The 16611-nt window shown below is 38.4% G+C and overlaps 1 protein-coding gene and 2 non-coding genes across 3 annotated transcripts in view; 2 read left to right on the forward strand and 1 right to left on the reverse strand.

Moving 5' to 3' along the window:
- Positions 1 to 16611, forward strand: part of LOC137243612 (ecdysone receptor-like) — a 641164-nt gene that overhangs the window by 1960 nt on the left and 622593 nt on the right. The gene's annotated exons all lie outside the window — the stretch shown is intronic.
- On the reverse strand, positions 972 to 1045 carry TRNAI-AAU (transfer RNA isoleucine (anticodon AAU)). The gene has a single exon. It is a non-coding gene; the product is annotated as a tRNA-Ile (tRNA).
- On the forward strand, positions 1305 to 1377 carry TRNAK-CUU (transfer RNA lysine (anticodon CUU)). Its single transcript has one exon. It is a non-coding gene; the product is annotated as a tRNA-Lys (tRNA).

Here is a 16611-nt window from a genome sequence, read left to right on the forward strand (position 1 = left end):
ACCTGACGTTGTCACCGATCAAATAAACGGTGGCCATATTTACAACATGGACATGTCAAATGTCGACCATATTGGACATCCACGTCAATGGCATTACGCTACCGACTGTCTTACACCGAAAAATACTAGGTGTCACGTTCGATCAGTATCTACATTTGGCGCATGCAACCGCAATTGCAACTAAAATACAGAGCCGTTACAAAATCCTTCTCTCTCTTGCCACCTACACAGTTAGGTGAGAGTACTCCCCATTAGGCAGAGAAATGAAATGCTGAACAAAGAGTTCCGCAAGCGTTATGAGGAAATACGGCACATGAGAACACAGCGGTATGAAGAAAAAACACAAACAGTTCCTCAGTGATAATTACAAATCCGTTCTTAAAGATAAATACCCTGAACTGACTAGCAGAAGAGCAAAGCACTCTCCCTATGGAGACGGTTAAAATCTTACCTATACAGAATCAACCCATACATATGTACATAATATATGTTCTGTTTGTAATGTGTCTTCACATTACACCAACCATCTTTGGTCCATCTCTGTTGAAACTTCAAGTTTCCTTGGACTCACGTTAGAGGATATTGGATGGGGCGAAGTACTGTTACAACAACAAGGAGGAAAACGGTGGATCATCTAATGTACAACCGCCCCGAATTAAGTGGTGCCAGACAGCGCTGACTGGGAGCTCCCTTTCTGAATAACCATGGTTACAAAATTAATGAAAAAGTTGAACAATTCATTTTGTAGCGATATATTTAACCACTGCCGCGAGTCCTCAATAGCTGCCGCTAAGTGGGTCGGACTCTCCTTTGCGCGTCTAGCCTAGAGAGTTACAAACAAGCATTCATACAAGTGAAGCTAATAAGCGTGTTATTAAGCAAATTATCTTATAAGAAAATCCTGATTTATAAAAAAAATATATATTTTTTAATACTATTTTATTTATAAAATTAAAAAAGAAAACACCTGCTGGCCCATGAGGGGATCGAACCCGCGACCTTCGCGTTATTAGCACGACGCTCTAACCAACTGAGCTAATGGGCCTCGTATCAATTGTATGTCAAATGGAGCAATTGAGCGACGCGATATGTTCTGCCCACGTTATAAAGGGAGAACACATTCAATACGAAGTAAACACATGCGATTTTTATTTATTACAATAGTTTGATTTTATAAATAAATATAGTTTACCGTTAAATACCTAAATATATTTGCTTTGCTAATGCAAAACATAAATACCATTTGGCAGCGAAAACTACAAGATCACTATACAAATAAACACTATGAAGGTATTTACACAACTGCCCGGCTAGCTCAGTCGGTAGAGCATGAGACTCTTAATCTCAGGGTCGTGGGTTCGAGCCCCACGTTGGGCGAAACTTTCTCAGTTATTTCTCTTTTGTTAATTTCAATAAAAATTAATAACGAATATTATTTTTAAAGATAATTATTCTTTATAAAATTATGTAAGATAAAGTTCGTTTGTATGTTTATTTGCTACTCATACAATAAGCGTTTAAATTTGCAATTTTATGTCTTTCTTCTAAGAACTTGACTATGTATATTATTTTGGATACATATCGCCTTTGGCGATAAAGTGCTGTCGGATGCGAAAAAATGCGCGAGCGCTTTCTGCCGACATTATATAATGTATTCTACGGTCGACAAAGATAGACGGAGGGCCAACAGATACGCACATAAACAAAAATTCAGCGCGTCACCAATTACCATCACCGCCAAAGAGGTTGAGGATGCCATCGGTCATGCTAAACCATCCAAAGCAGTGGGCCCAGCCGGTATAGCCATGTCGATGCTTAAAAGCCTAGGGAAAGAGGGTTTCAAATATTTAGCATATGTCTTCAACCTGTCTCTTTCAACCTTTGTCATACCCGAAAAATGGAAAATGGCCAAGGTGGTCCTGCTACTAAAGCCTGGGAAACCAGCTAACATAGGAGAGTCATATCGCCCGATATCTCTCCTATCGCCAGTAGCCAAGACGCTTGAAGCCATTTTACTCCCCTACTTCAAAGCAAATTTGCAGCTAGCCTGTCATCAGCATGGCTTCAGAAAACTCCATAGCACCACCATCGCGCTAAATGCCATTAGCGCCCAGGTAAATTGCGGTTTAAATCAAAACCCCCACCATAGAACAGTACTCGTTGCGCTAGACCTATCAAAAGCTTTTAATACGGTCAACCATGGCACGTTACTGCAAGACCTGGAAGGGTCTACCCTTCCCCCATGTCTTAAAAGGGGTACCACAAATTATCTGGGTGGTCGGCAGGCATCGGTGCAATTTAGAAACGAAACATCAAAACCAAGAAGAATTAAACAAGGGGTGCCACAGGGTGGTGTCCTACCACCACTTTTGTATAATTTCTACATATCTAAGCTACCTTCGCCACCAGAAGGAGTTACTATCGTTTCCCACGCCGATGACTGCGCAATAATAGCCACAGGCCCAGGCCCACAGATCGATGCGCTTTGCAACAGAATAAACGGCTACCTCCCTGATCTCTCCAGTTTTTTCGCCTTGCGAAACCTGGCATTGTCACCGAATAAATCCTCCGCGACCTTATTTACAACATGGACATCGAACATCCACGTCGATGGCACTACGCTACCGACTGTCCTACACCCCAAAATCTTGGGTGTGACGTTTGATCAGGATCTAAATTTTGGTGAGCATGCAGCCTAAAATCCAGAGCCGTAATAACATCCTCAAATCCCTTGCTGGCAGCACTTGGGGAAAAGACAAAGAAACGCTCATTACCACATACAAAGCAATTGGCCAGCAGATTGCATGCTATGCCTATATGGTCGCCAAGCCTAAAAACTACTCACTGGAAGAAGCTACAGGCCTGCCAAAATACTGTTCTCAGAACCGCCACGGGCTGTCTTGTTATGTCCCCAGAACACCACCTATATAATGAGGCGAGAATACTCCCCATCAGGGAGAGAAATGAGATGCTAACCAAACAGTTCCTGTTGAATACCCAGAAACCTGGGCATCCCAACATACATCTGATTGATGAGCCAACACCACCTAGGGGCTTAAGAAGTCATCTCCGTAAGCATTATGAGGAAATACGGCACCTGAGAACTCAGCCGTATGAAGCAAAAAAACACAAGCAGGTCCTTAGTGAACTCCACAAACAGGCGTCGGACCTTTATGCCAGGAATTGCCCGGGGAATCCAGTACTCAAAGAACAGCACCCAAAACTTGCGGAAGAGGAACGCACTCCCCAGCGAGTCACTCTAGCTCAACTTCTATCTGGATACTGTAACAGGTTAAACTCTTACCTATCCCAAATCAACCCCGACATACAAAATATATGCCCCGCTTGCAATGTGTCCCCACATGACACCAAGCATCTCTTTAATTTTAATGTGGGACCAACGCCTCTAACACCCCTTTCATTATGGTCCACCCCTGTTGAAACAGCAAGTTTCCTTGGACTCCCGTTAGAGGATATTGACAACATTTGTGATCTGATGACAATTTGTGATCGGTCGCTCCTATTAGGTGGGGCGAAGTACTGCTACAACGACAACAACAACAACCAATGCAAGTTTTTATCTCTTTGTATGAGTTGAACTGTTCCCTTTTGTTTGAGCATGTTCTATGAAGAGACTAATTGTACCCATTTATACCCGAATGGGATCGATAGGACCAATACCCCATTTGTCCCCATATAGGAACATAAGAAGACTAGACCCTTTTCGGTTCAATAATGACTTAAATAGGGCCCAGTCGCATTTTTCATGACAGAACCACAATCGAAGGGTTTGCCAAGCCAAATCTATTTGATGTAAGTCGTCCCGCCCGGAATGGAATAAAATATATTCTCCGAAAATTTAACACTAACGCCGCCGTAGTCGTTAAGTCCTAGTAATTTAGGTTCGGTATAGGGCTCCGCATTTTGCTTAAATAATTCGATTCAATCACCTGTAATCTTTTTATACTCAGTTGAGCAGAGCTCACAGAGTATATTAAGTTTGATTGGATAACGGTTGGTTGTACATATATAAAGGAATCGAGATAGATATAGACTTCCATATATCAAAATAATCAGGATCCAGAAAAAATTTGATTGAGCCATGTCCGTCCGTCCGTCCGTCCGTCCGTCCGTCCGTTAACACGATAACTTGAGTAAATTTTGAGGTATCTTGATGAAATTTGGTATGTAGGTTCCTGAGCACTCATCTCAGATCGCTATTTAAAATGAACGATATCGGACTATAACCACGCCCACTTTTTCGATATCGAAAATTTCGAAAAACCGAAAAAATGCGATAATTCATTGCCAAAGGCGGTTAAAGCGATGAAACTTGGTAGATGGGTTGACGTTATGACGCAGAATAGAAAATTAGTAAGATTTTGGACAACGGGCGTGGCACCGCCCACTTTTACAAGAAGGTAATTTAAAAGTTTTGCAAGCTGTAATTTGGCAGTCGTTGAAGATATCATGATGAAATTTGGCAGGAACGTTACTACTATTACTATATATGTGCTAAATAAAAATTAGCAAAATTGGATGAAGAACACGCCCACTTTTTAAAAAAAATTTTTTTTAAATTCAAATTTTACCAAAAAATTTAATATCTTTACTGTATATAAGTAAATTAAGTCAAAATTCAACTCCAGTAATGATATGATGCAACAAAATACAAAAATAAAAGAAAATTTCAAAATGGGCGTGGCTCCGCCCATTTTCATTTAGTGTGTCTAGAATACTTTTAATGCCATAAGTCGAACAAAAATTTACCAATCCTTTTGAAATTTGGTAGGAGCATAGATTCTATGACGTTAACTGTTCTCTGTGAAAATGGGCGAAATCGGTGGAAGCCACGCCCAGTGTTTATACACAGTCCACCGTCTGTCCTTCCGCTCGGCCGTTAACACAATAACTTGAGCAAAAACCGATATATCTTTACTAAACTTAGCCCACGTACTTATCTGAACTCACTTTATCTTGGTATAAAAAATGGCCGAAATCCGACCATAACCACGCCCACTTTATCGATATCGAAAGTTACGAAAAATTAAAAAAATGCCATAATTCTATACCAAATACGAAAAAAGGAATGAAACATGGTAACTGGATTGGTTTATTGACGCAAAATATAACTTTGGAAAAAACTTTGTAAAATGGGTGTGACACCTACCATATTAAGTAGAAGAAAATGAAAAAGTTCTACAAGGCGAAATCAACAGCCCTTGGAATCTTGGCAGGAATACTGTTAGTGTTATTGAATATATAAATAAATTAGCAGTACCCGACAGATGATTTTCTGGATCACTTGATCCACATTTGGTCGATATCGCGAGAACGCCTTCACATATACATCTAAGGGCCACTCGCTTTTAAAACCCTCATCAATACCTTTAATTTGATATCCATATCGTACAAACACATTCTAGAGTCAACCCTGGTCCACCCTAATGGCGATATCTCGAAAAGGCGTGCACCTATAGACCTAATGCCCACTCCCTCTTAAAATGCTCAGTAACACCTTTCGTTTGATACCCATATCGTAAAAACATTTTAGAGTCACCCCTGGCCCACCCTAATGGCGATATCTGGAGAAGGCGTCCACCTATAGACCTAATGTCCACTCCCTCTTAAAAAGCTCAGTAACACCTTTCCTTTGATACCCATATCGTACAAACATTCTACAGTCACCCCTGGCCCACCCTAATGGCGATATCTCGAAAAGGCGTCCACCTATAGACCTAATGCCCACTCCCTCTTAAAATGCTCAGTAACACCTTTCGTTTGATACCCATATCGTACAAACATTCTAGAGTCACCCCTGGCCCACCCTAATGGCGATATCTCGAAAAGGCGTCCACCTATAGACCTAATGCCCACACCCTCTTAAAATGCTCAGTAACACCTTTCGTTTGATACCCATATCGTAAAAACATTCTAGAGTCACCCTTGGTCAACCTTTATGGCGATATCTCGAAAAGGCGTCCACCTATAGAACTGAGGATTACTCCCTTTTAAAATACTCATTACCACCTTTCATTTGATACCCATATCGTACAAACACATTCTAGAGTCACCCTGGCCCACCCTAATGGCGATATCTCGAAAAGGCGTCCACCTATAGACCTAATGCCCACTTTCTCTTAAAATGCTCAGTAACACCTTTCGTTTGATACCCATATCGTACAAACATTCTAGAGTCACCCCTGGCCCACCCTAATGGCGATATCTCGAAAAGGCGTCCACATATAGACCTAGTGCCCACTCCCTCTTAAAATGCTCAGTAACACCTTTCGTTTGATACCCATATCGTAAAAACATTCTAGAGTCACCCTTGGTCCACCTTCATGGCGATATCTCGAAAAGGCGTCTACCTATAGAACTAAGGATTGCTCCCTTTTAAAATACTCATTACCACCTTTCATTTGATACCCATATCGTACAAACACATTCCTGAGTCACCCCTGGCCCACCCTAATGGCGATATCTCGAAAAGGCGTCCACCTATGGACCTAATGCCCACTCCCTCTTAAAATGCTCAGTAACACCTTTCGTTTAATACCCATATCGTACAAACACATTCTAGAGTCACCCCTGGCCCACCCTAATGGCGACATTTCGAAAAGGCGTCCACATATAGACCTAATGCCCACTCCCTCTTAAAACGCTCAGTAACACCTTTCATTTGATTCCCATATCGTACAACTAGAGACACCCCTGGTCCACCTTTATGGCGATATCTCGAAACGGCGTCCACCTAGGGAACTAAGGATCACTCCTTTTCAAAATACTCATTAACAGCTTTCATTTGATACCCATATCGTACAAACATATTCTAGAGTCACCCCTGGTCCACCTTTATGAGGATTTCTCGAAAAGGCGTTCACCTATAGAACTAAAGCCCATTCCCTTTTAAAATACTCATTATCACCTTTCATTTGATACCCATATCGTACAAACACATTATAGAGTCAGCCCTGGTCCACCTTTATGGCGATATCCCTAAATGGCGTCCATCCATAGAACTATGGCCTACTCTCTCTTAAAATACTCTTTAATACCTTCCATTTGATACACATGTCATACAACCACATTCCAGGGTTACCCTAGGTTCATTTTCCTACATGGTGATTTTCCTTATTTTGTCTCCATAGCTCTCAACTGAGTATGTAATGTTCGGTTACACCCGAACTTAGCCTTCCTTACTTGTTTATTTTGGTCATTTCGTTGCCGTTTTTTTTTAATGTTTCTTAAAATGTGTTACATAGATATCAAACTGACTAATCCCAGCTGTACGCGAAAGGAACTAAAGGGGATCAATTAGGCCCAAATGTAGACAAAAGAGTTCAGTCGGAGATCAATCTCTTTAGGGATTAATCGCACAATTTTTTGCAGGGTATTGTTTGGGTATATGTACACATACATACATAAGTACCTGAAGTTAAGATACATATCGTTTTGGGAGAGCGGACGGGTGATTGACTAGCTTATTCTTTGAGAAACTTTTACTTCTTGCTTGAAATTTAGTGCAGGGGTGTCTTCTTAAATATCTTATTATTTCATACCTGTTAAATCTTATTAATGATGCGATTTTACTTGAAATTTAGTACAGGGATTCCTATTCCACGCGAGAACCCTTTCCTTTGTTCTGAAAGTGAAAAGTCGGTCCACTTTTTCCAAAAAAATATTTATGATGTGATACTTCACCATATCTATACTTTTGACATTCAATGCCCATACTTCAATGCCCGATACTTTTATGACGATGGCATATAGCATTTCGAAAGCAGTATAGTATCGAAATTTGGGTAAAATATGGCGGTATACATGCAAGATAAGAGCCAATCGACTAAATAGGCAGCTCCGTACGTTTGTCTCTGTCAGGAATTTTCAGTTACTTTATTCAGAAAAAGCAGTCAATTAACTTCACAAGAAATGTTGAGCCACACTTAAGAACTTGAAGTTGGGATTAAAGGGGCATTGATAAGCGCATTCCATAGCTTCCGCAACACAATTGTCAGACTCACCTATGCTATGTGAATCCTCGTAAGTCAACCTTGCTAAACCATCTAAAGATATGAGGGATTTAAATACCTGGCGCTCGTCTTCAACGTGTTACTATCTACTTTCGTTATCAATGAAAAATTTAAAAAGGGCGAGGTTGGCACCATTACCAAAGCCTGGGAAACCAGCTTAGAGACTCATATCTTCCGATATCTTTCCTATAGCGAATAACCAAGATAAAGACGTCATTCATGGCTATCGAAAAATAAAAAGTATAGCTAGCTGCGTTGGTTTATAGATGGACTTACAAGCCAGTTCCATATTTGATCTCGTTTCCGACATATCGGCCAAAGTGTGGACCAGGGGTGATCCTAGAATATGTTTGTACGAATATGGGTATCAAAAATATTTATTTATATTTAGCAAGGAGCAGTGGTAAACAAAAAGAGCAAAGAGAGCAAGAGATCGAGAGCAAAAGGGTTTTACGAAAAGCCATAAGCAGAAAAAGAGAAAACGGAAAATAAGAGAGAGAAGTGACAATTGTAGAGGGGAGAAAGAAAGGGGGGAGCAATAATAGAGAGAGGGGATATTAAAATGTAGAATATGCGAGGGGAAAAGAGGAAGGAAATGAAGCATAAGAAAGAAAGGGGTTGAAGAACAGAAGAAGTTGGAAAAAATAGAGAAAGGTTGAGGAACAGGAACGATAGTGGGGGTGGAAGAAAGAAAATTTGGGAAAATATGATGAGGAAAAAATGGAGGAGGGACAGGGTACAAACATGTTGAGAAGAAGGAAGTGGTGGAGGAAAAAATGGTGGAGGGACCGGGTACAAACATGTTGAAAAGAAGGAAGTGGTGAGAAGAAACAAACTTTTCTTTGCAGAAGCGTCACTATGGCTAACGCCTCTGTTTACTAGGATAGTAGAAACATTGCAGGGAGGAATGTTATCGGAGAAGAGAAATACTCTTCCATATCTTATATGGATATAAAAATGAATGCAGTTTTAAAATTGTAACTGCGCAAGTTACATACAGCTTCATAATGGTTTAAAAAAATTTAAATCGGTCACTCAGGTGAAGCACGTAATCAATATTTGGTGATTAAAGTCAGAGATGTATTGGGGGTGTGACTTGGAGTGGTATTGGGAGTAGGAGTGGGAGTGAGAATGAGTTTAGGAGTGGGATCTAGATAAAGAGAATAAGGGATGGACAAGAATTACAAAAAATATGGAAGGTTCAGTAAAAAAAAAAAATGGGATAGAGAGTGGCGAAAGCAAGCGAACAAAGTCTGTTGGGTACACTAGTGTATGTAAGCAGAATGTCAATAATGTTGAAGCAAAAATATCGTATGCGAATATAACAAAAAGTAGTAAACAGAAAAAAAGAAGCGTTGCCAGAGATAAAAAAATCATCCACTAATAGTGAAACCGAGCAAAAAACAAGATGCGGAAAGGACAAAAAATGACCTTAATTCAAAAGTAGACCCTAAAGAGCTGCAAATAACGAATATAGTAACTAGGCAAAGCGGGGTAGTGATAGTTGAAAGTAAAAATGATCAAGAACGAGATAAAATTAGAAATGCCATCGAGAGGAATCTTGGAAATACCTATGAGGTTAAGATCCGTAAGAAAGTGAAACCGACAGTTGTTGTATCGGGTATAAATTTTAAATATGATAGTGATGAACTGGCGCAGAGAATTAAACGACAAAATCCGTGTCTTACTGAAACGGAGATTAAAATTAAAAAATAGTATGAAAAGAAAAAGGATTCGAATGTGTATTACAACGCAATACTGGAAGTGGACGTAGAAGCTTTCACAAATATACTAGCTGGGGAAAGGATAAATGTAGGCTGGGAACCGTGGAGAGTGTATGGTTCAGTCCAAGTACTTTGTTGTTTTAAATGCAAAGGCTTCCATCATAAGGCCAGTGACTGTAAACAAAGGGAAGTTTGCACAAAATGTCTGGGTGAACACAAACATACGCAATGCGATAAGGAACCAGTCAGGAAATGTATCAACTGTATGAGGGCAAATAAGGAACTGAATCTTGGGCTTGATGATAACCATGATACTATGGATAGAGCATGTCCTGTATATCAGCAAAAATTATCCGCAAGGAAAAAAAAGATTGTTTATTAGCAACCAAAGCATAAAAAGTACAAAAATCGAAGTAGTGGGGTGCATAGCTTAGAATGTATATATCTCAATATTTGTAGTATAACAGCAAACAAAACTGAACTGGAGAGGCTTATCGAAATAAGAAAACCAAACATTGTACTATGCGCAGAAACATGCACAACTGATCTTATAATGGATACCGAATTAAATACTCCGACATACAAATGTATTCGTTGCGATTCCCATAGTAGACATACGGGTGGTGTTTTGATGTATGTTTATGAAAATTTAGAGTTTAGTATAGTCTGCAATATAGCCATTAACATGAATATATGGTGCGTTATTGTAAAAATCAAAAAATGTGCATTAAAATGGCAAATTCGTGTACTTTATCACTCACCGAGTAGCAGTGACGCCGACTTTATTACGTTTTTAGATGAAATCCTGACTGAAAACCTTAAGGAATCAGACAATAATATCATAATTGGAGATTTTAACATCAATATGAATGTATCGTAAACATACTCGAAACACCTATCAAGTTTATTCGCACAAAGGGCAATGATTCAAAGAATTAATTTCAATACGAGAATAACAGAGAACTCGCCTACCAAAATTGACATGCTCTTTAGTAATAATGATCAAGTTAGATTGGAAAATATAGTTGAATATAGAATTTTGGATCATGAAACAACTAATTTCAAAGTGCCAACAACAAAGTTTTGCAAATGAGAAGTTACTCTACTTTTACCTCATGGGAATACTATAGTTCCGAAAACCTTTTAAATAAGCTAAGAACATCCGATTTTAGCTTTATGCGTAATGCGGGAGTAGAAAATAAAACTACAGCCCTGAACAATATTCTTACTGAAGTAATGCCAGCACTGACATATGTGAAGAGAACAAAAATACAACTGAGAAATAAGTGGTATGACCATGAGCTTAAAGCTCTCCATAAAAGAAAACTTGAGCTATATAATATTGCCACAGAAACAGGATACTGGGATGAATACAATGTATTAAAGAAAATATACAAAAGTACTATTATGTATAAGAAGAAGATGTATATGGAAGGCAGAGTTCACAGCAATAACGGAAACATGCAGCGGATGTGGAAGTGTCTGAAAGACCTCGCAGAGCTTACAGATAACAAAAAACATACCACTAAGATAGTAATTCATGGCGAATGCCTCGATAATGAGTATCATATGGCTAATGCCCTAAACAATTTTTTTGTGCAGAGCATAGTCGAAATTAGTGATAGTATCGAAGAAATGCCTACTGCATCCGAACTAAACGTTGATCGCTCGATCGCAATAGAACCATTTCTTTTCACTGACATTGTGTTAGATGATATAATGAATATCACAAAAGCATTTAAAAATAAATATGGCAGAGAAAAGCTTTTATCTGAGGGTGTTTTCAAGGATTCCATGATGCACATTGGTAAGACATAATAAATGAGTCCTTAAATAATGGCTTTGTTCCAAACTGCTGGAAAGTTTCAACAATAGTACCTGTGGAAAAAGTAAAAAATACAGTGAAACCGGAGGAGCTACGGCCAATCAGTATGTTACCCTCAGATGAGAAAATTATGGAAATGGTGGTGAAAAATCAATTGGTGGCATACCTAGAAAAGCACAAAGTTATTATACCAGAACAGTCTGGATTCAGAAAGAGCCATTCTTGTGAAACAGCACTTTACATGGTTATTGCAGAATGGAAAGAATATATATCAGATAAAAAAGTTGTGGTGTCTGTCTTTTTAGACTTGAAACGGGCCTTTGAAACAGTTGATAGACGGAAATTGTTGAATGTTTTGTTCAAAACTGGTGTCAGAAGAAAGACTTTGGAATGGTTCCGAAGTTATCTGAGTGACAGAAAGCAAAGGACGGTAATTGGAAAAACAGTTTCGTCGGTTGTGGATGTAGATATTGGATTGCCACAAGGTTCAGTACTTGCACCGATACTATTTACATTGTACATAAATGATATAAAAAAATGCTTAAAATATTGCAATATACGTTTATTTGCGGATGATGCACTGCTCATCACCAGCGATAAATATGCCGACTGTGCAATGCAGAAAGCACAAGATGATCTTGACTCTCTATACAAATGGTTGTGCCTTAAAAAATTGAAGTTAAATGTAGACAAGACTAAGTTCATGGTATTTTGCAAAAACCAGAACATCGTACGTAATAACGATTTAAATAATATAAACCTGAAGATAAAAAACAATTTAATTCAAAGAGTAAATGAAATGAAGTGCTTAGGAGTTTCAATTGATGAAAACCTGAATTCTGGAGAACATATAAATTATCTTGAAAGAAAAATTGCGCAGAATATAGGATTCATGTACAGAACATGCAAACATATTAGTCAACGTCATAAAATACTGGTGTATCGTTCAATTATTGAGCCGCACTTTATATACTGTCCTACAACTCTGCTGATAGCGAGTGTATGCAAATTAAAAGACTACAAATACAACAAAACAAGGCAATGCGATTTATATTAAAATGTCCCCCAAGAACATCAAAAACTATAATACTGAATCGGTTAAACTGGCTTAGTATAAAACAGTCAATAAGTTACTTCACTTTGAAATGTAAGATTAGGAATGCTACCGAGTTACCTGAGCAATAAAATACTATATAATCACGACATCCATAGTTATGGAGCTTGATACTGCAATAATATAAGACAGCCTAGAATAAGAACAGAGTTCGCAAAGAAGACTTTGGAATACACAGGGTACAAAATGTACAATGAACTACCTATTGCTATAAAAGATTGTGAAAATATTAATAAGTTTAAAGCAAAATTATTTTTATATTGTAAAACACTTAATATTTAATGAAACAAATCTTTACTTAACATTAACTAGGTCTTAAAGACCGTAATAAATAAATAAAAAAAAAAAAATAAATAATAAAAATAAGTTTTCACATAATATCTAAATTATGGTACGTTTTTAATTAGCTCGTGCTCGCACATTTTCGGCACAAAAAAACTGGAAAAGTTTTCCAAAAGTTGCTCAACAAGTTTGGTCCTTTATTTTATTCAACTTTTTTATACTCAGTTGAGCAGAGCTCACAGAGTATATTAACTTTGATTAGATAACGGTTGAGCCATGTCCGTCCGTCCGTCCGTCCGTCCGTCTGTCCGTTAACACGATAACTTGAGTAAATTTTGAGGTATCTTGATGAAATTTGGTATGTGGATTCCTGGGAACTCATCTCAGATCGGTATTCAAAATGAACGATATCGGACTATAACCACGCCCACTTTTTCGATATCGAAAATATCGAAAAACCGAAAAAATGCGATAATTCATTGCCAAAGACGGATAAAGCGATGAAACTTGGTAGATGGGTTGGCCTTATGACGCAGAATAGAAAATTAGTAAGATTTTGGACAATGGGCGTGGGACAGCCCACTTTTAAAAGAAGGTAATTTAAAAGTTTTGCAAGCTGTAATTTGGCAGTCGTTGAAGATATCATGATGAAATTTGGCAGGAGCGTTACTACTGTTACTATATATTTGCTAAATAAAAATTAGCAAAATCGGATGAAGAACACGCCCACTTTTTAAAAAAAAATTTTTTAAAAGTCAAATTTTAACAAAAAATTTAATATCTTTACCGTATATAAGTAAATTAGGTCAACATTCAACTCCAGTAATGATATGATGCAACAAAATACAAAAATAAAAGAAAATTTCAAAATGGGCGTGGCTCCGCCCATTTTCAGTTAGTTTGTCTAGAATACTTTTAATGCCATAAGTCGAACAAAAATTTACCAATCCTTCTTGAATTTGGTAGGGGCATAGATTCTATGACGGTAACTGTTTTCTGTGAAAATGGGCGAATCGGTTGAAGCCACGCCCAGCTTTTATACACAGTCCACCGTCTGTCCTTCCGCTCGGCCGTTAATACGATAATTTGAGCAAAACCCGATATACCTTTACTAAACTTAGTCCACGTACTTATCTAAACTCACTTTATCTTAGTATAGAAAATGGACGAAATCCGACTATAACCACGCCCACTTTTTCGATATCGAAAATTACGAAAAATGAAAAAAAAAAACCATAATTCTATACCAAAAACGAAAAAAGGGATGCAACATGGTAATTTGATTGGTTTATTGACGCAAAATATAACTTTAGAAAAAACTTTGTAAAATGGGTGTGACACCTACCATATTAATTAGAAGAAAATGAAAAAGTTATACAGGTCGAAATCAACAGCCCTTGGAATCTTGGCAGGAATACTGTTCGTGGTATTGCATATATAAATAAATTAGCGGTACCCGGCAGATGATTTTCTGGATCACCCTGGTCCACATTTTGGTCGATATCGCGAAAACGCCTTCACATATACATCTAAGGGCCACTCGCTTTTAAAACCCTCATTAATACCTTTCATTTGATACCCATATCGTACAAACACATTCTAGAGTCACCCCTGGCCCACCTTAATGGCGATATCTCGAAAAGGCGTCCACCTATAGACCTAAGGCCCACTCCCTCTTAAAATGCTCAGTAACACCTTTCGTTTTATACCCATATCGTACAAACATTCTAGAGTCACCCTTGGTCCACCTTTATGGCGATATCTTAAAAATGCGTCCACCTATACACTGAGGACCCACTCGCTTTTAAAATGCTCATTAACACCTTTTATTTGATTCCCATATCATACAAACACATTCTAGAGTCACCCCTGGTCCACCTTTATGGCGATATCTCCAAACGGCGTTCACCTATGGAACGAAGGATCACTCCCTTTTAAAATACTCATTAACACCTTTCATTTGATACCCATATCGTACAAACATATTCTAGAGCCACCCCTGGTCCAGCTTTATGGCGATATCTCGAAAAGGCGTTCACCTATAGAACTAAAGCCCATTCCCTTTTAAAATACTCATTAACACCATTCATTCGATGCCCAAATCGTACAACACGTTCTAGAGTCACCCCTGTTCCACTTTTATGGCGATATCTCGAAAAGGCGTTCACCTATAGAACTAAGGCCCATTCCCTTATAAAATACTCATTAACGCCTTTCATTTGATACCCATATCATACAAACACATTCTAGAGTTAACCCTGGCCCACCTTAACGGCGATATCTCGAAAAGGCGTCCACCTATAGACCTAAGGCCCACTCCCTCTTAAAATGCTCAGTAACACCTTTCATTTGATACCCGTATCGTACAAACACATTCTAGAGTCACCCCTGGTCTACCTTTATGGCGATATCTCGAAAAGGCGTCCACCTATAGAACTAAGGATCACTCCCTTTTAAAATACTCATTAACGCCTTTCATTTGATACCCATATCGTACAAACACATTCTAGAGTTACCCCTGGCCCACCTTAACGGCGATATCTCGAAAAGGCGTCCACCTATAGACCTAAGGCCCACTCCCTCTTAAAATGCTCAGTAACACCTTTCATTTGATACCCATATCGTACAAACACATTCTAGAGTCATCCCTGGTCTACCTTTATGGCGATATCTCGAAAACCCCTTCACATATACAACTAAGGCACACTCCCTCTTAAAATACTCATTAACACCTTTCAGAGGCACCATGTGGATGCTGCAGCACTTGCAACCGTACAAATATTCAATTTGTTCATTTCATTTTGTCCAATCAATGCCATTGCTGCTATACGAAATCAGGTTAACAGCGGAAAAACTTTATAAGGCAGATCTGTGTCGTTGAAAAGTTAGCTAGAAAGAAGAGTTTGTTAAGGCCGCGGCACAATTCAATTTTTCACATATGTAGATTCGTTTAACACAAGCTTATGCATTCCACCCACATGACCATAATCAACCAAGATGTTGCGTTTATAAATATGAAGAAACTTCAGACTTAGCAATTGAAGTTTATTTCGCTTTGCCCATTCACATACAAAAATACTTGCTTCAATATTTTGTGTCGTAATCATTTGTTATATTGCAGTTTTTATTGCGAAAAATGTTAGAAAAGTTACCAACGAGTGGGAAAAATTATTTCACTTGCAAAGTGTGTCAGCATCATTAGCCAAAGCAATTGTAAAATTCTTCTTCTTATGCTTTGCTTGCAACAAAAGTTGCAAGTTGGCTACTTTTTCATGTCAGAAGGCGCCAGTGTCGCTCAATCTACCGTTCTCTAGAAAAATACGTGCGGTCTATTCATAATGCATAAGATTAAGTTAAACGCGTCTATATGAAACACTGCTTATATGACGGGGCTTTTAATGTCGATAACACTAAAGACATTTCGCGCGCACATTCTCGAAGAAAGATGGATAAAAGGTGCATACCTTTGGCGCATTATAAGACATTTTTTTGGGTGTATTATTGTAAGGGCACGTCGAAAAACCAGTAGTTATTGGCAATGCTATAATTGAAGCAAATAAATACGTATAGAAAAATAAGGAAAAAAAATAACCTGCAAAGTAAAAAGTCTTCAAAGACTTCCCCATTTAAATA

The sequence above is a fragment of the Eurosta solidaginis genome, chromosome 3 (genome assembly GCF_040869045.1).
Source record: "Eurosta solidaginis isolate ZX-2024a chromosome 3, ASM4086904v1, whole genome shotgun sequence".
Lineage (NCBI taxonomy): Eukaryota > Metazoa > Arthropoda > Insecta > Diptera > Tephritidae > Eurosta > Eurosta solidaginis.